Source organism: Tursiops truncatus, chromosome 16, assembly GCF_011762595.2.
Source record: "Tursiops truncatus isolate mTurTru1 chromosome 16, mTurTru1.mat.Y, whole genome shotgun sequence".
Classification (NCBI taxonomy): Eukaryota; Metazoa; Chordata; class Mammalia; order Artiodactyla; family Delphinidae; genus Tursiops; species Tursiops truncatus.
In genome coordinates this window covers 26,124,645-26,143,871 of record NC_047049.1, presented here as the reverse complement: position 1 = coordinate 26,143,871, position 19,227 = coordinate 26,124,645, and the positions used below count along the sequence as shown (strand labels likewise).

General features: G+C 46.7%; 1 long non-coding RNA gene and 1 pseudogene across 1 annotated transcript; both read left to right on the top strand.

Moving 5' to 3' along the window:
- The first annotated feature begins 966 nt into the window (after nucleotides 1-966).
- LOC109550669 (large ribosomal subunit protein eL32-like) lies at nucleotides 967-1,689 on the top strand (annotated as a pseudogene).
- Nucleotides 1,690-8,003: 6,314 nt separating this feature from the next.
- Nucleotides 8,004-18,557, top strand: LOC141276804 (uncharacterized). Its single transcript, XR_012326927.1, has 2 exons — nucleotides 8,004-8,261; nucleotides 16,218-18,557. It is a non-coding gene; the product is annotated as an uncharacterized lncRNA (long non-coding RNA).
- The last annotated feature ends 670 nt before the right edge of the window (nucleotides 18,558-19,227 follow it).

The window sequence follows — 19,227 nt, the reverse complement described above, 5'->3', positions numbered from 1 at the left end:
TCCAAGGTGACATGCAGTCTTATCAAAGTCTCTATTATTTTTGTTTTGTACCAGGGAGAAGTGGGCATTGTCCCACCCTTAACCACCCCACAGAGGCTCTAGGAGGAGCCTAGAGCCCCAGAACTGGGGGGCAGAGCCTCCCCAGCATAGAGCCTTCCCCAGCATAGAGCCCTTCCCACAGAGCCGTGATGCTGGACGTGGGAAGGCTACAGTGGGGGAAGGAAAGGGAAGGCTGATTGGAGGCATAGAGGCAGAGGGGACCCAAGCATAGCCAGGTCAGTGTCCTGGGCCAAGGCAGGGGGGACACTGACCTGGATATCACTGGAGAGTTATCCAGAGGGGAAACCAAGTGACTGCTCATCACTGACTAGATTGGTTCATTGTTCTCATAGCCCTTTGGGGATAGTGGAGGGTCAGTATGGGCAAGAGGTGATTCATGGGAAGCCTAGGAGAGGGAGGATGGACACATCAGTGACCCACTTCCTCCCTCCACCAACTGGTCAGGCCCTAGGGAGTTCCCCAGCAAGTAGGTCTCCCCTGTAAATGTTGGGGCAGAAAACATAAGGTGGGCTTTATGGGGTATAAGGGAATGGCTGCTTCAAAAGAGAGGAATGGAATGGCTCCAGAGTAGAAAGTTTGGAAGTGGATGGCCAAGAGGGATCAAACCAAAGAAGAAGAGTCAGAAAAACAGAGTGGGGAACACTGGTTGGATTTCCTAAACCTTTGTAGTTTCTCCAGTAAAAGATATAGTTTCTCCTTGTAGACAGCAGCACCTTCCCAGCTGGTCCCAGATCTCGCTACTGAGACCCTGAAGAGGTGTGTTTTTTGTTTTAATGACAAACTTAACTGGACCTGGGAGTAGGCTCTTGATTCTGTGTCAGTTTTGTTAGCCTTGTCCATCATCCCCTTAATTATATCAGTCAGACCCTTAACTCAAAGAGGGCTCATTTGCTTGGCATGAGGGAAAGCCAGGAGGAGAATCTGTGGTTAACCCATTTCTTCCCCTATGAATAGTTTTTTGGAAGCAGAGTTCCAAGGGGTCATGTATGTGGGAACGGCTGAGGAGCCATCAAGAAAACAAGAGGGAGCTCTTCTCCTCAGCACTGCCTGTGGAGGTGGCAGCCATCTCCTACTAGGCGTCATGGCCACCCTCAGACCCCTCACAAAGCCCAAGATTATCAGAAAGAGGACCAAGAAGTTCATCTGGCACCAGTCAGACTGATACGTCAAAATTAAGCAGAACTGGCGGAAACCCAGAGGCATTGACAGTAGAGTGCACAGGAGATTCAAGGGCCAGATCTTGATGCCCAACATAGGTTATGGGGGCAACAAGAAAACAAAGCACATGCTGCCCAGCGGCTTTGGGAAGTTCCTGGTCCACAAGGTCAAGGAGCTTGAAGTGCTGCTGATGTGCAACAAATCTTACTATGATGAGATTGCTCACAACGTCTCCTCCAAGAACCACAAAGCCATTGTGGAGAGAGCAGCCCAGCTGGCCATCAGAGTCATCAATCCCAATGCCAGGCTGTGCAGCGAAGAAAATGAACAGACAGCTCATGCACACATTTTGTTTGTGTTAATAAGACCATAAAACTCAGCAAAAAAAAAAAAGAGGGAGCAGTTGTCAGTCCGTCAACTCTGCCCTGCCTCTCCCATCACTGTGCCCAGCTTCAATTCCCCATCACAATCCTGTCAAGCTCTGGTCATTTCTTTTCATTCCTCACATCTCTCACATCCATCTCTCAAAGTAATGGATTCTCAGCTTATGTGTATTGACCACTCAGTGGACAAACCCACTGAGTCCATCAATACACTGAAATTCTTAACAGGTTGAATTCAACAAATCTTCTGTATTATAAACTCTGTTGATATCCCAATATCCTCTACTTGGGTATTCACATCTGGGTGGGGTGGTGGCAATGGAGTGGTAGTACAAAAGAAGGATCTGGAGCTGGGGGGTACCCATCCCATATGTGCCACAATGTCTGCACCCTCTTATCCACTCTTTCTGGAATACCATGGAGAGACTGGGGGTCCCCTACTGTTGTTCCAACTTTCTCTAACCCCAAATCCATGCAACTAATTCTAGGAAAGGGGGGATTAGGAGTTGGCCCTACTGAGACTTCTTTGGTGACTCTCCTAAAAAATCATTCCATAAAGGGGCTATTCCTGCATGAGGCTGAGGAAATACAGAGGTGAGAAAAGCCAACTGGGAGGTGCTCAAATGTAGCCATACAGAGAGGTAAAGGGGAACATGAATGGTTGTCCTGGTTGGTGTCTTCAGGCCAGATCTAAGTGGAGAGGCTGGCTGCCCTTTCATTCCATGGACCAGGGTTGGCAGAAGTTTCCCAGGTTTCTGAAATTTTCAAACCTTCCTCAGACTTTGGGCCTCCTTCCACATAGTGACCAACTGTAAAAGCTTTGAAAGGAAAAGGTACCATGCAATTGTCTTTAGGGAAATCTTAACGGGGGGGGGGGGGGGGGGGGCAAAGAGGTGTGAGGAGAACTGGTGCCTCACTCAGCATCCAGCCTAGAGGCGTGAGGACCCCCAGAGATTGAATGGGTAGGAAGCAGCCTGAGGCTCTTGCAGTTTGTAGAAAAAAGAAAGGAGGCATGAGGTAGTACCAGCTGCAAGGCTTCTACGGCTCCCAGTTCAGGAAGAGAATCCCCAGAGTGGGAAAGAAAAGAACCCAGCTGAATGGGTAGGTCCTGGCAAGTAAGGAAGAAACAGGGATCGGGGAGCTAGCTTGGTTTGGCAAAAAGACCCTTATGGGGGCTTAACCCTGATGGCTACCCCAGCATATTAAGACCACCCTCGGGAACAGTCCTACTTTGTTGATGATCATATAGGGGTTCATTTTCAAAAATGTATTTAACACTGAGATCAGCTCATTAACATCTGGGAGCTGGAGAAAGAAAAAGGGGGAGGGCAAAGACTAAGATGTGTCTGGCTTGCCTCACTGGCCTCATGGAGGCGGAAACTCCCCCTTGGTCCCCTTCCAAATCCTCACACGACAGACACAACACCCTCCCGTTGTTCTATAGAGAACAGTGGTCTGGATTCTGCCAATGCTGACCCTTCCCCGCCACCAACATTTGTGTGCCTGTCTCAATTTAAAGGCTCTTGGGGACTAGGCTGGGAATCAAATTCTCCATCATAAAGGGGCTTCTTTGGGAATTCACTGGCGGTCCAGTGGTTAGGACTCTGTGCTTTCACTGCTGAGGGCGCAGGTTCTATCCCTGGTCAGGGAAATACGATCCCACAAGCTGCACAGGGCGTGGCTAAAAAAAAAAAGAGGGGCTTCTTTAAGTAGGGACAGATTTCTCCTCTCAGAGTCAATGACTCCCCAAGAGTGGGCTTAGGTTTCCTCCATCCAATTGGAGGCACATGTAGTGGGCTGAATCATGGCCCCCAAGTGATATGTCCACCCAGAACCACAGAATATGACCTGATTCTGAATCAGCGTCCTTGCAGAGTTAATCAAGGTAAGGATCTCAAAAAGAGGTCATCCTGGACTAGGGTGGGTCCTAAATCCAAGAATGAGTATCCTTATAAGACAGAAAAGGAGACAACACAGAGACACAGAAGGAGAAGGTCATGTGAAGACAGAGCAGAGATTGGAGTGATGGGTCTACAAGCCAAGGAATGCCAAGGATTGCTGCTAGCCCCCAGAAGCTAGGAAAGAGGCATGGGATGGATTCTCCTCAGAGCCTCCAGAACAAACCAACCTTGTGGGCACCTTAGTTTTGAACTTCTGACCTCCAGAACTGTGAGAGAATAAATTTCTGTTGTTTAAAGCCACCAAGTTTGTGATAATTTGTTACTGCAGCCCTAGAAAGCTAATACAGACCCCAAGAATGAGGTGGGGTCTCCCTCATCAGGTCTCCCTAAGGATGGGGTATATACCTTGGGTGGAAGCTATCTTTTCTGGGTCAAACTCAGGGTAGCAGTAAAGAGCTGAAGGTCTCGGGAGGGCCCCTCACCAAGCTAAGGCCTTAGGCCATGAACTTGCACTTGCTGGTAGAGCTCCCTGCACTTGCCCAGGGTGCTATAAGGCTGTGGCCAGGGTCTGGAGCTCTGACCCCTCTTCCTAGAGAGCTGAGAGGCAAGGTCCCCATTGCTTGGCAATACCTTCTTCAACGCTGCTTTGGTTGCTAGGAGAGGAGCCAAGAACAACAAACAGGACCCAGGCTCTGGTGTTGATGGTGGGAAGAGGACCTGGCTTTGACCTTAGCCTGGGAAGAAACTGCTCTGCCAGGCCATGCCTTGTATAACTTCCACCCACCCCTCCCCAACACACACACACATACACACACACACACACACACACACACACACTGGAAGAGCATTTCACACCTCAAAGTACCTCCCTGGACTTCCCTGGTGGCGCAGTGGTTAAGAATACGCCTGCCAATGCAGGGGACATGGGTTCGATCCCTGGTCCGGGAAGATTCCACATGCCGCGGATCAGCTAAGCCCTTGTGCTACAACTACTGAGCCTGTGCTCTAGAGCCTGAGAGCCAGAACTACTGAGCCCATACGCCGCAATTACTGAAGCCCGTGTGCCTAGAGCCCGTTCTTCGCAACAAGAGAAGCCACCTCAGTGAGAGGCCCACGCACCACAACGAAGAGTAGCCCTTGCTTGCCGCAACTAGAGAAAGCCCGCGTGCAGCCAAAAATTAAAGAAAAAGAAGTAACTCCCTGTCATCTACTTCATCTGATCCTCCTACCCTCTGAAGCCCACAGAGCAGCAGTTATGATGCCCATATTACAGAGAAAACTAAGTTGCAAACAGGCAAGCTGGATCCTTGGCCAGCAGGTGAGAAAGGTGGGACTAGAAAGGAGACAGGCCTACAGGCTTTAGGCCAGCACCTTTCCCCTTCCCGTGTGGACCTGGGGAACCCCTCTCAGCTCAAGGATAGGACCCCCAGGCATGAGTGGACTACCCTAGCAGTGGGAGTTTAACTTAGTACTTAGGCATATGAACAAAGGACCAAGAGCACTGAAACTTATAAGGCAAAGGAGGTACATGTAAAAATAAAACATCCGGGGCTTCCCTGGTGGCGCAGTGGTTGAGAGTCCGCCTGCCGATGCAGGGGACACGGGTTCGTGCCCCGGTCCGGGAAGATCCCACATGCCGCGGAGCGGCTGGGCCCGTGAGCCATGGCTGCTGAGCCTGCGGGTCCGGAGCCTGTGCTCCGCAATGGGAGAGGCCACAACAGTGAGAGGCCCGCGTACCGCAAAAATAAACAAACAAACAAATTAATTAATTAAATAAAACATCCTTCTATTTTAATTAGCCCCAACCCTTCAAGAGGGCCTGCCTGCCCATCGATCTGGGGCATTCCTCCCAAGTGTTAGAAGGGTACCTGGAGACACACTGGATAAGAACTCACAAGGATTTAATCCTGCCTTTACCACCTATTGTCTGTGTAACCTTGAATAACTTTCTTAACCTCTTTGAACCTCAATTTCCTCAGCCATAAAAGAGGAAAAGGAATAGTATCTACATGATAGAACAGTTTTGAGGATTAAAAGAGAGAATGACTGTGGAAGAACTTATTTGTATGTTCTATACATGTCATTTGGAGGGCACTAATAGTTAGGAATCTCTTAAGATCAGTTTCTCTGATCTTAAGGAAACTGAGGATCAGAGGATAAATGACGGAGAAAGGGTCACAAAGTAAGTACAACAGAATTATATCATACAAAGAGACTAGATTTTAAAGTAAACACATAGGTCAAAAATTGAATCATATAGTCAAAACATGATAACACCTTAAATCATCCATAAAATAAGGTAGAGCTGACCTCTCAATAAGTCCAGCTCAGCCAGTTGGGAACCAATTGTTGTTTCAGTGGTTGAGCACCAGATTTGGCAGCTGGCTTGCTTTTAGGGTCCATGTTGCATGAAAAATGCTTGAATCATTGAACTCACACTTAGTGTAACTGAGATGCCATCTCCCTTCTCAACCTGCCAGTTGTTTAAAATGGAGTTGCTCTTTGCTGAGTGCAGACGGCTGTACTGGTCCTAAGTTAAACGTGTCTATGGTGCGGCTCCGTAGAGGTGGAAGCAAGATTCAAACCTAATAGTTGGGCCTTCCTCCCAAGCATTTGTTCATCCAGCTAGGAGGTCTTGACTGCTGTCACTGTGGGCCTGCTTCTACCTGAGCCTGGGCTGGGCTGCCCGCCCACAGCGCCCCCCCAACCCATCCCTCTCACTCTCAATCTGCTCAGAAAAGGATTCCAGCATGGGCTTTTGATGCTGTGATATATAATAAGAAATATGTAATTGGTCTTCGTCTCCATTTCTGGCACAGAGCTCCTAAAACTCTTGGAGCTTCATAATTGATAAATGTGTCTTGAGAAACATGTCTTGATATTCATAACAAATAAACCCGTTCAACTACACCAGAGTTTATGTTAATGAAGTGACTTTTGGAAAGTACCTAAGGTTGGGGCTGGTTGCCAGGGGAACCAACCTAGTGATCAGAGGGTTGGAACTTTCAGTTCACCACCTGACCTCCAGGGAAGGGAGAGGGACTGAAGGTTGAATCCATCACCAATAGTCAATGATTTAATCAATCATGTCTATGTAATGAGGTTTCCATAAAAACCCCAAAGGACTGGATTCAGAGAGCTTCCAGGTTGGTGAACCAGAATGAATCCACCGGGCAGAAGGTGGTGTACTCCAAACTCCCCAGGGAGAGAAGCTCCTGTGTTCAGGACCCTCCCGGACCTCTACCTATGTATCTCTTCACCTGGCTGTTCATTCATATCCTTTAATATCCTTTGTAATAAACTGGTAATCTAGTAAGTAAACTGGTTTCCTAAGTTCCCTGAGCTGCTCTAGCAAATTAATCAAACCAGGGAGGGGTGGCATGGGAATGTCCAATTAATTAGCCAGTCGGTCAGAAGCACAGGTAACAACCTGGACTTACGATTGGCATCTGAAGTAGGGGGCAGTCTTGTGGGACCAAGCCCTTAACCCATAGGATCTGATGCTATTCTCCAGGTAGATAGTGTCAGAATTGCGTTGAATTGTAGGACACCCAGCTGGTACTGGAGAATTGCTTGGTGGTGTTGAAAAAAACATAATGGAGATACCCACGGAGGTGATCCACATGTTGATCCCCAGCAAGGGCCTGAAATCTGGGGGAGACAGGATGATAATGAGCCACCAGAGTTCCCAGTTCCTCCTAGTCCCACTGCAGGCTGCTTCCACCTCACCCAGCAGGTTGGACTGGATTTTTCTTTTGGTCTCCTATCCATAGATAGTGTTTACATCCATGTCCTGGGAGGTAGAGGGAGCAGGGTCAGGACACTAGGAGTAAGTTAAAATTTGAGGGGAAGGGGGTTTCCTGCCCGGAAATCCTAGGGAGAAGGGACAGAGAAATGAGATTGGGTAGACTGATGTCTCACATCTGTGACTGTAAGGCCTGGAATCTGACACTCCCATGGGTGTGGCTCAGGTTCTCTGGGAGGCTGGGATTCTGGAGTGGGGGTAGGATCTGAGTCTGGGACTCAGAGAGAAATTCCCAGGGGTGGAGGGAGGGTTAAGTCCCCTCTGTGCCTGAAGGATGGACTTAAGGAAAGAGTGAAGGCTGTACATGTTATTTCCAACGGAGTAGCTGCTGTAGGAAATGGCTTCATACAGCTGCTTATTGCTTATGAAGCTGCAGATGTTCCAGCCCCTGGGGAGAAAAAGCAGGGGGGAGAGTGGGAAAGAACTCAAGGCCAGGTCAGAATGTGCAGAAAGGTTGCGAGTCAGTAGAGGACAGGTGGGGGTGTAGAAATTAGGAGAAGATGGATGGAGATGAGGGGTCAGGGAGGAGAGAGAAAAATGGAAGAGGGGTCAGAGGCAGATGAGAGGAACCAGGGTATAGGCAGGGCTTGGGTTTGGGGAGTTCTGGGTAATGAAAGGGGATGGTTCTTGGAGGGATGGGGCCCAGAAAGTCATAGTGGGGAGCAAGTTGCATAAGGTGGGGAGGGGTTACAGGTTAGGATAGGATCTTCCTGAGGAGACCAGAGGTGGCTCCTGGCCTGAGTGACTAGCTTTCAGACATGAGGCATGCGCACTGGGTAGGGGAAGGGCAACAAACAAGAGGAGCGTGGTCACACCCAGCGGGAAGCAGGCAGATAGGTGGTGCTGGGAACTGGAGTGATAAAATGAATAGCCCCTGCAGAACTCACACAGGCAGCCTTACAGGCTGAAGCCAGACAGAAAGAGCACCAGACTGAAGATGAAGGCAAGCAGCAGGTACAGTTATATAGCCAGCCTCATATTTCAAGACCTGGGAGGGGGCCTGGAGGGAATGTGGTCTTAGGCTTCTGCCAGACATCCAGGTAGCTACTCACACGTCTTACCTCCCGCCCGTGTGTGCAGGGCAGGGAGGGGTGGTGGCAGGGTGGCCTCTGGAGGACAAACTTACACATGGAGTTCGCCTTATCTTCTTGAAGATGTCCCACTGGCTGTCCTTGTTTTTTAGAGACCAAGAGACCTTGCTCTCACAAGTCTAGGTCTAAGTGGGAGTAGAGGCAGAGTGGTGAGACAGAAGAGACCCAATTAGCCATGCCCCTCCTTATACTATCCAGAAAGCATCATGATATACTGATATGGGACAGGAAGGCTCCAGTGGGGTACTCCAGAGCCTCTCTGCTTTGCTGCTAGACTGGCCTACTTAATTTGCAGTTTCCTAGCTCTTAACCCTCCCGTTCCTCCAAACCAGTCCTTCCATTCCTCCAAACCAGTCCTCCCACACATCCTACTTCACAGTCCCGGCCACTCCCACCCTGGTGGGCTTTGAAGCATCTCCTGGGGTGACCTCCTGGCAGTGAGCAAGCTGGGAAAGGGGAGATGGAAGGACTGTTTCTGGTCTAACAGGTGGCTGGGGAGTGAGACGTCTTAGTCCTGCCCCCCTCCCCCCCACCCCCCGCCAACCTCCCAGGGCCTCTTGGCATATCACAATAGTTAATCCTTACTGAAAGTTTACTCTGTGCCAGGCATTCTCTAAACTCTCTATATCGTTTCATCCTCCTAACAATCCTCTAAGACAGGTGCTATTATTATCCCCATTGTAGAGATGAGGAAACAAGTTCAAGGAGGTTAAATAACTTGTTCAGTGTTATCCACCTATAAGTGGTTGGGCCAGGATTCAAAAAAGGTATGTCTCTAGCAAGAGCCCGTGCTCTGGACCACTGTGCGGTGATTACTTCAGGAGTCCCTATTTTAGTTCATGGCACCAGTGTCCTCCCAGTTCCTCCAAACCTTAACATTGCCTTCCATCCTTCCCACCTACTCACTCCCCATATTCAATAAACTGCCAAATGGTATCTATACTCCTGCTTCTCTCCCCAGGCCCACCACAAACACCCTAATTCAGGTCTTTATTACTTCCCACCAGGATTTTGTCTCTCTTATGGTTAGTATTTGTTGTTATAAATGTAGTGTGAGTACATTAAAGGAAGTTTGAAAAATGGCAAAGAGAAGAAAAATCCACCCAGAATCCAATCATCTTATTCCCACCATTGTACTTTCTTCCCATGTATTGATACTTTTTCCCCAGGCAAAGACCTTTTACATAATTGCAGACATTTTGTATGATAATTTATCATCCTACTTTTTCAGTTAACATTGATCGTAAGTGTATTTTTCACATTCTTTTAACCTCTTGGTAAATATCTTTTTTTTTTTTTTCTTTTTTTCTCGCTGTACACGGGCCTCTCACTGTTGTGGCCTCTCCCGTTGCGGAGCACAGGCTCCGGACGCGCAGGCCCAGCGGCCATGGCTCATGGGCCCAGCCGCTCCGCGGCATGTGGGATCTTCCCGGACCGGGGCACGAACCCACGTCCCCTGAATTGGCAGGCGGACTCACAACCACTGCACCACCAGGGAAGCCTGGTAAATATCATTTTGATGGCTGTATAGCATTCCATTCTTAGAATGTCCCATAGTCAACCAAGCCATTCTCCTATCCATCACTTTCAGGAGTTTCCAAATTTTCTGTATTATAAGTAATGCTGTGATTCCCAGAAATGAAATTAGTGGGTCAAATGTTGTGCACCTTAATACAAGTTGCTTTTCTGAGAGATTAGTTTACTTAAAGTGTATGAGATTCTAGTCTCTTCACATCCTTTTCAGCATTGAGTAGGATCATTGAAAATCTTTGCCGCTTTAGTATGATTTTATTTACATACTTCAAAAACCAGGCAAAATCAATCATGGTGTTAAAAATTAGGACAGTGCTTACCCTTGCAGGGGAAAAATGATTGGGAAGGGTCATGAGAAGACTTCAGGGTGCTGGTAATGTTCTACTTCTTGATCTCAGTGCTGGTTCAGTTTGTGTGTTCAGTTGGAGAAAATTTGTCAAGTTGTATTTCTATGATATGTGTACTTTTCCGTATGTTACACTTCAAAGCATAGTTTACCAAGCGCACCAAAAGCATAAGCAACAAAAGAAAAAATAGATAATTTGGACTTCATCAAAGTTTAAAACTTTTGTGCTTCAAAAGACACTCTCTGTATTTAAAATTGGCAAAAAAGAAAAGAAAAAAAAAAAAAAAAGACACTCTCGGGCTTCCCTGGTGGCGCAGTCGTTGAGAGTCTGCCTGCCGATGCAGGGGACACGGGTTCGTGCCCCGGTCCAGGAAGATCCCACATGCCGCGGAGCAGCTAGGCCCATGAGCCATGGCTGCTGAGCCTGCGCGTCCGGAGCCTCTGCTCCGCAACGGGAGAGGCCACAATAGTGAGAGGCCTGCGTACCGCAAAAAAAAAAAAAAAAAAAAAAAAAAGACACTATCATAAAAGCAAAAAGACAACCCACAGAATGGGAGAAAACATTTGCAAACCATACATCTGATAAAAGACTTGCATCTACAATGTATAGATAACTCTTAAAACACAATAAAAAATAAGAAAAAGAAAATATATATAATTGAATCACTTTGCTGTACACTTGAAACACAACATTGTACATTAACTATACCTCAAAAAAAACAAAACAATAAAAAGACAATTAAAAAATGGGCAAAGGATCTGCAGAGACATTTTTCCAAAGAAGGTATACGAATGGCTAATAAAAGATGCTCAGTGGGGACTTCCCTGGTGGCGCAGTGGTTAAGAATCCACCTGCCAATGCAGGGGACATGGGTTCAAGCTCTGGTCCAGGAAGATCCCACATGCCGCGGAGCAGCGCCGCGGAGCAGCTAAGTCCGTGTGCCACAACTACTGAGCCTGCGCTCTAGAGCCTGCGAGCCACAACTACTGAGCCCGCGTGCCTAGAGCCCATGCTCCACAACAAGAGAAACCACCGCAATGAGAGGCCTGCACACCACAACAAAGAGTAGCTCCTGATCGCCGCAACTAGAGAAAGCCCTCGCACAGCAATGAAGACCCAATGCAGCCAAAAATAAAAATTAATTAATTAATTAAAAGAAAAAAGATGCTCAATGTCATTAGTCATCAGGGAAATGTAGATCAAAACCATGATGAGATACTACTTTGCACACTCTAAGATGGCTATGATAAAAAAAAAAACAGATGATAACAAGTGTTGGGGAGGATATAGAGAAATTAGAACCTTCATATATTGCTCATGGGACTGTAAAGTGGTGCAGTCACTTTGGAAAACAGTCTGGCAGTTGCTCAAAAGGTTAAACATAGAGTTACCATATGACCCAGCAATTCCACTTGTAAGATTTTAAATACCATAGAAGAAATCAGAAAGGAAAAGAGTGAACAATAAAAAAAGAAAAAAAATGAAGAGTGATCAAGTTAACCACATATAGACTAAATTTATAACTTTGGTATATGTCTGTGTAAATAAAAAGGTAGATCCTGACTCCCTACCCCCTACACCCGCCAAAAAAAAATGCAGGTGTGCTGGGAAATACATTTGCGTAAATATGATGAGTTACAATCTTTTTGTACAATTAAGGTATATACCCAAGAGAAATCAAAATATGTATCTAATCAAATACGTGTACCCAAATGTTCATAGCACCATTATTCATAGCAGACAGAAAGTAGAAACAATCCAAATGTCCCTCAACTGATGAATGGCTAAATAAGATGTAGTATATTCATACAATGGAAAATTATACTTGGCAATAAAAAGAAATGAAATACTGATACATGGGGCGACATGGATGAAACTTGAAAATATGCTGCTAAGTGATAGAAGCTAGGCACAAAAGACCATATACTGTATGAATCCATTTATATGACATGTCTAAAATAGGCAAATTAATAAAGATATAAAGTAGTGGTGCAGTGGTTAAAACTCCACACTCCCAATGCAGTGAGCCGGGGTTTGATCCCTGGTCAGGGAACTAGATCCCACATGCATGCCACAAGTAAGACTTCGCATGCCATAACTAAGAAGCCTGCAAGCCTCAACTAAGACCTGGCGCAACCAAATAAATAAATAAATAAACATAAAAAAAAAAAGACAAAGTAGGTTAGTAGTTGCCTGGGGCTGGGATAGTGGGGGAAAATGTTGCATGACTGCTGCTGGGTATGGGTTTTCTTTTCTAAGTGATGAAAATGTTTTAAAATAGGTTTTGGAGATGTTTGCACAACACTTAAGAAATATACTAAAAGCCACTGAACTGTACACTTTAAATGGGTGAATTGTATGGTGTGTAAATTATATCTCAATAAAGCTGTTACATATTTTTTTAATTTACTAAAAGAAATCTTTGTTTAATAGACAAAAAAGAGCCATATTATTATTTTTTAATTTTTTTTAAATTTATTTTATTTTTGGCTGCATTGGGTCTTCGTTGCTGTGCGGGCTTTCTCTAGTTGCAGTGAGCAGGGGCTACTCTTTGTTGCGGTGCTTGGGCTTTTCATTGCGGTGGCTGCTCTTGTTACGGAGCACAGGCTCTAGATGCACAGGCTTCAGTAGTTGTGGCTCGTGGGTTCTAGAGCGCAGGCTCAGTAGTTGTGGCACATGGGCTTAGTTGCTCCACGGCTTGTGGTATCTTCCCGGACCTGGGCTTGAACCCGTGTCCCCTGCATTGGCTGGCGGATTCTTAACCATTGTGCCACCAGGGAAGCCCAAGAGCCATATTATTTAAATATACATTCGATTACTATATTTCTATGTGTTTTAGTCTTAGTGCTTCCTCCTCTGAAATTGTCCTTTACCCTTTTATCTAGTGAGGAGCCTCTTTATTAAACTTATTTTGCATTAATTAATTGTACAGAAAGATTGTAACTCATCATATTTGTTACAAATATATTTCCCAGCACACCTGCTTTTTTTTTTTTTTTTTGTGGCCGGTATAAGGGGTAGAGAGTCAGGATCTACTTTTTTATTTACACACACATATACCAAAGTTATAAACTCAGTCTATATGTAGCAAAATTGATCACTCTTTTTGGGTTTTTTTCTTTTTTTATTATTCACTCTTTTCCTTTCTGATTTCTTCTATGGTATTTAAAATCTTACAAGTTTATCCTATCCACACATACTTCTAGAAAGGTGATGAATAGTATTTCATCTTATTTTCATCTGATTTTATTTGCTTACATTTAATTCTTTAATCTTATACAATTTATTTTATGATAAGATAGGATCTTTTTGTTTTGGTTTTTTAAGTTGCTAGTAGCATGGGCTTCTCGGTCCCATACTTGGTCCCCCTTCTCTAGTTCTATACACCACACTAAACCAATCTCACTTTAAAAGAAGTATCTAACTAGGTCACTTCTCTGTTCAAAAACAGTTGGTGGCTTCCCACTCCCTATAAAATTAAGTCTAAACTTATCAGCTTGGGAATTCCCTGGCCGTCTAGTGGTTACGACTCCAAGCTTGCACTGCAGAGGGCCTGGGTTTGATCCCTGGTCAGGGAACTAAGATCCCACAAGCCGCACAGTGCGGCCAAAAAAAATAAAATAAACAAACTTCTCAGCTTGTCATTCAAAACTCTCTACAATCTAGAAAGACTATGGAGGGCAGTTTTGCTGATTCCTTCTCTCCTATCCAGCAAAGTACCCACCATTCCTTCCCTTGACCATCCCATTTCAGTACCTTTCCTAAAGCCATCCCTCTACTTAGAATGTCTGTCGATCCTTGACAAAATTACCTGTCACAGGTCCACCTCCATTCCACAATCACAACCAATTTCACCTTCAGCAAGAAGTGTTCCCAGATCACTTTGGTCAAAATGAATTTCTCTCCCTGTAAGTCTAAAGCACTTCGCAGGTTTCTAATCCTGCTCCCTGATGTGTGCTTTTACTCAACATGTGGCTATGTCTGACTTTCCCGTTTGGGGAGTTTCAGGAGGGCAGGGACCAGGTCTTAACCATGACCGCCTTAGACCCTGCAGTGACAGTCCATTACATTTGGATGAAATTCAAACACCTTGCTATCTTTGTGATCTTAGGCAAGTTGCTTGGCCTCTCTGGCACTTAGTTTCTTCATATTAATGGGAGATAATAACAGGACCCACAACACAGAGCTGTGCTCAGCTTTCGATGAGATAATAATTGATATAAAGCATTTCTCACAATACCTGGTGCAGAATGAATATTAATTGCTATTGTCATCATCGTTATTGACACCATGGCATTGTCCCATCTAGCCTCAGCCTCTCTCCTGCCACCACTTTCCTTTGCTCACCAGGCCCAGAACCCACTGGTGTTCTATTCTTCCAACCCACTAAGCACTTCCCAGCATCAGGACCTATTTCCTCCCCATGAAATCCCCCTCCCCATGCACATTACCTGGTGGAGTCCTCCTAATCCTTCAAGTCTCAGCCGATACATCACTCCCTTAGAGAGGCCTTCTTTAACACACCAGTTTAAATTAGGTCTCTCTCTGGGACTTCCCTGGCAGTCCAGTGGTTAAGACTCTGCGCTTCCATTGCAGGGGGCATGGGTTTGATCCCTGGTTGGGGAACCAAGATCCCCACACGCTGTGTGGCACAGCCAAAAAACAAAAAAAAAAGGTCTCTATTATATATCTAACCTGCACTATTCAGTTATATATAAATTGTAATTGCATATATATGTAACTGTTTGTTTAACATCTATTTCCCTACCCAACTCTATAAGTCATGTTTTCTTATCTACTGTTCCATCTCCAGTTCCTGGCATGTTGTAGATGCTCACTAAATGTAGCTTGACTGGCTGAATGAATGAATGGACAGAGTACTTTATATAGCAGGTACTCAATGAATGTTTGGATTTTTTTTTTTTTTTTTTTTTTTTTTGGGGCTACGTGGCTTGCGGGATCTTAGTTTCCCCGATCAGGGATAGAACCTGGACCCTTCACAGCGAAAGTGCCGAGTCCTAACCATTGGACCGCCAGGGAATTCCCAATAAATGTTTGAACTTTAATTCAAGTTAACCCTAGATCCTCTGCCATAGTAAACGCACTCAGACCTGGGCTTCAGAGGTGGGAACATCAGTTTGCAGAGATCACACCGAAATATAAAACCAAGAAAAACTCTGCACACATAAAATAGGGGAAAGGAATAAAAATGTTCATAGGAAGGCTCTTCAAGAGAGCAGAAACCATGATAGAAACAACCCAGATGTCCAGTGACAGGAGAATAAAGAACTGTGGTATAGTCACATAGTGGAATACTACACAGCCCTCAAAATGCATGAACTGCAGCAATATGAATCTTAGTAATATTAAGTAAAAATAATAAGCAGCCAAAAACTACATACAGCAGTATTCCTCTATAATAAGGTTAAAAAAAACTAAAAAAAAAATTGGAAATACATAAAGCTAAGATAAATTTATAAAAAGGAGAAGAGAATGGTGGATACCTCAGGAGGAGGATGCATTTCAGTTATTGCCAAGGTCCTAGCTTTCATGTGATAAGTTCTATGACAGTACTATAATTAAATAAATGTGTCCTGTGCACAGGGCAATGAAAAGAGTGTGCCATGAAACAAGGGTATGATTAATCTAATTCTGTGCACCTGACATCCATTAACGGCAAGGGAGAGAAATTATGCCTACTTTCTCCAGGTAGCCTTATTTGTTTGGGGGAGAGGGGGAAAAGTTTCTTCCTTCCCAACCCTCTCTGGGACTTTTCTCTAGGTTCTCCTCCTGGAGAGGTGAGCTGGTGGCAGGTGGGGCAGCAGGGAGAGGAGTAATACAGGGTTTAGCTACTTCAGGAAAAGTGTCCTGGAATTGGTGGAGTAGGAACCTGGAGGTGGGTCAGCTTCCATTACCATTCAGCTCCCCCCATTCCCTAGGCTAAGAACTACAGGGTGTGTAGTCTGTCGTTCGTTTCCTGCTCTTCACTGAAGACCTCCGGATGGAGTGGAAAGAAGCCTAAGAGGTGCGTCCTGAGAGAATGGTACTGTGGCCACATGGTAGAGTGTTGTAAGCATTCTGGGTACTGGAGAGCTGGGTCCAGTGGAGGTCAAAACCACCATCTTCAAACTTCAGTTTGGGGACCTCCCTGGTGACGCAATGGTTAAAAATCTGCCTGCGAATGCAGGGGACACGGGTTCGAGCCCTGGTTCGGGAAGATCCCACATGCCGCGGAGCAACTAAGCCCGTGTGCTACAACTACTGAGCCTGCACTTTAGAGCCCACGAGCCACAACTACTGAAGCAGGTGCGCCGAGAGCCCATGCTCCGCAACAAGAGAAGCCACCGCAATGAGAAGCCCACGCACCACAACCGAGAGTAGCCCCCGCTCGCCACAACTAGAGAAAGCCCGCACACAGCAACGAAGACCCAACGCAGCCAAAAATAAATTAATTAATTAAAAAAAAATTCCGTTTGGAACTACGGGGCAGCTGACTCACAACTTTTTACACGTTTCCTCTTTTCAGCCTGGCCCAGGACACGCCTGGGCCATCCTAAGCACCCCCTGCCCCTCATCTCCCAGTCTTCCCTGCCCTTTCCTTCTTCATCCTAACTGTAGCTCCTAATCCTGTACTCTCACCTCTACTTCTACCAACCCCCAAAATGAGACCCTACTTTGTGAAAAAAGGGATTGGGGGGAAGCTCTGGGAGGGCAGCTTCAAACTTTCCACCTTAGGGAAGGGGCTTAAGGTCAGACTGAACTGGGCTGGGCTTGCTGTGCTGGCCTCTTACCTTTAGGAAAGGGGTTAGAGGTTAGGCTGGACTGGGCTACTGGTATAAAAGGGGCTGGAGATTGTGCTGGACTAGACTAGCAGTCCTAAGAAAGGGGCTAGAAACCAGGCTGGATTGGACTGGGTTAGGAAACATGGGGAAGGAGCTGGGTTCAGGATGAGCTGGGGGCCTGGGGGTCAAGGCCTGGACCTCTGCAGTGGGGCCTGGCTGGCATACACAGTTGGGCTGAAACAAGTTTTTCAGCATCATGCTGGGCCTGGGACTGGGCCCTCCCCTGCACCCAGAAACAGAGGACATGAGGGCTTTGAAGGGTTTACTTCCCCCACCCCAGCAATTCCTCCTGAACAAGGGCCTTCCCCAGAGGGGCCACTGGGGCAAACAGGGAGGAGCCAGATCTGGGGCTTCAGAGGAAGTCACTGGCCACCAGGTTTCCTGAGTTCAAAAAGTGGGTTCCCCTGTCTCTCTGGCCCATTCATTTCCCCCAGGGCAGAGTCCAGGCCTAGCAGGGCAGAGTCCAGGCTTAGCAATCTACCTCTCCCCTGGACCCCCACCTCCCTTTCAGAAACATACACACACACACAATGTGAACCTGCAAATGCTGAAACCCAGTCACATGCCCACCCTGGCAGCCCCATAACCCAACACAATCGTACTGCCAAGCCATGCATTCAACAACACATCCTCATTTATGTACCTTTCGCTGCCAACTCACACCCAGTGGTCATGCCTCCTCTGCCTTGTTCAGCACCGCATCCCTAGCACATGGAATTGGGACTGGCACCTGTAGAGGGCTCAATGAATATTAGCTGAATGAATGAATCCACCAAGACATACATCATAAACAAATGCATATACAAGCCCACATGCCTATTAATACATGTATACGTCCCTTATATACACATATCCAAGCCCTCTCTGAGGTCAGAAGTTACTACATACACAACCTCACACCCGGGCAAAAAGGTCAGTTGTACACCTAGCGCCAGACACAAACACACTGCAGATAGGTGTTACCTAGGACTTCCAGGGCGAATTAGTGGTCACAGCTGGCTGGTAAATGTCCTTCAGTCAGATCAGGCCTGCAGAGGGGTGGGATATGTGTGTGTGTACAAATGCAGGCCTTGGAGTTCTGAGGTCCTGGAGCAACGAGGAGCTGGGCTGGCAGCAGGGCAGGGCCGAGGTAACTGCATGGACTGGAAAGGGTGTGGGGTGGGCCATGCAGTCCTTTCCTCTGGTTTCTTCCTGCCAGCTTGGGAGGTGGGGGCAGAGGTGCAGGTCTATGAGGCCTTACTTGAGATCCAGAGACCTTAGTGAGGGAACAGTCTGAGGCCTCAGATTCCCCTGTCTGGGATGAAAATGAGGGAGACTTGGAATTCCCTGACGCTTTTACTGCCGTGGCCCGGGTTCAATCCCTGGTCAGGGAACTAAGATCCTGAAAGATGCGCGGCACAACCAAAAATAAAGAAAAAGAAAAGAAAAAAAAGAAAATGAGGGAGACTGGGTAGGGGTTTTTGCAGGTGCTAATACCCCTCCCCAACCCACTGCAGTATCTCCCTATCTTGCCAATCTTCTATAATAGTGGGGAAGGAGGGGAATCAGGGAGAATACCTGGAAAGGAGTCTGAGAAGTGCCCTATTCGTTCTACCATCTCTCTGTGGAGCTTCAGGCTGTCCCCTAGCAATAGTGCTTAAGCATCCTCCTCTCTCTGTGCCTCAGCCCAAAGTCAGCAAGGAGACAACCCCACTACTCTCCCACTTCCCCACCCAGGGACCTAACACCAGAGGAGACTAGCTCAGATCTCAGCTGGGCTGGTAAGCTAGAGGCCAGGTAGGGGTAGGAATCTGACAAAAACAGGACTGAGTCTCCCAAGAATTTAACCACCCAAAGCTCCTCCAATCCAAGTCCCCTCCTAGGCAAGGACCCCTTCTTCCACCCCTCCCCCAACAGCTTAATCCAGGTCTATCTATCCCAGGAACCCAGCCTGCAGAGGGCCACCACCTGTCTGGCAGCCCCATGACAGTTAGGGGTGAGGAACAATAGTCCTGGGAGGGGCTGGGAAGTCAACTTTTGAGGAATACAGGGCAGCCTAGGACACATCAAGAACACCACCAGAAGAGTGAGGGGAAATGTGAGATGGGAGTGAGGGGGAATTCACAAG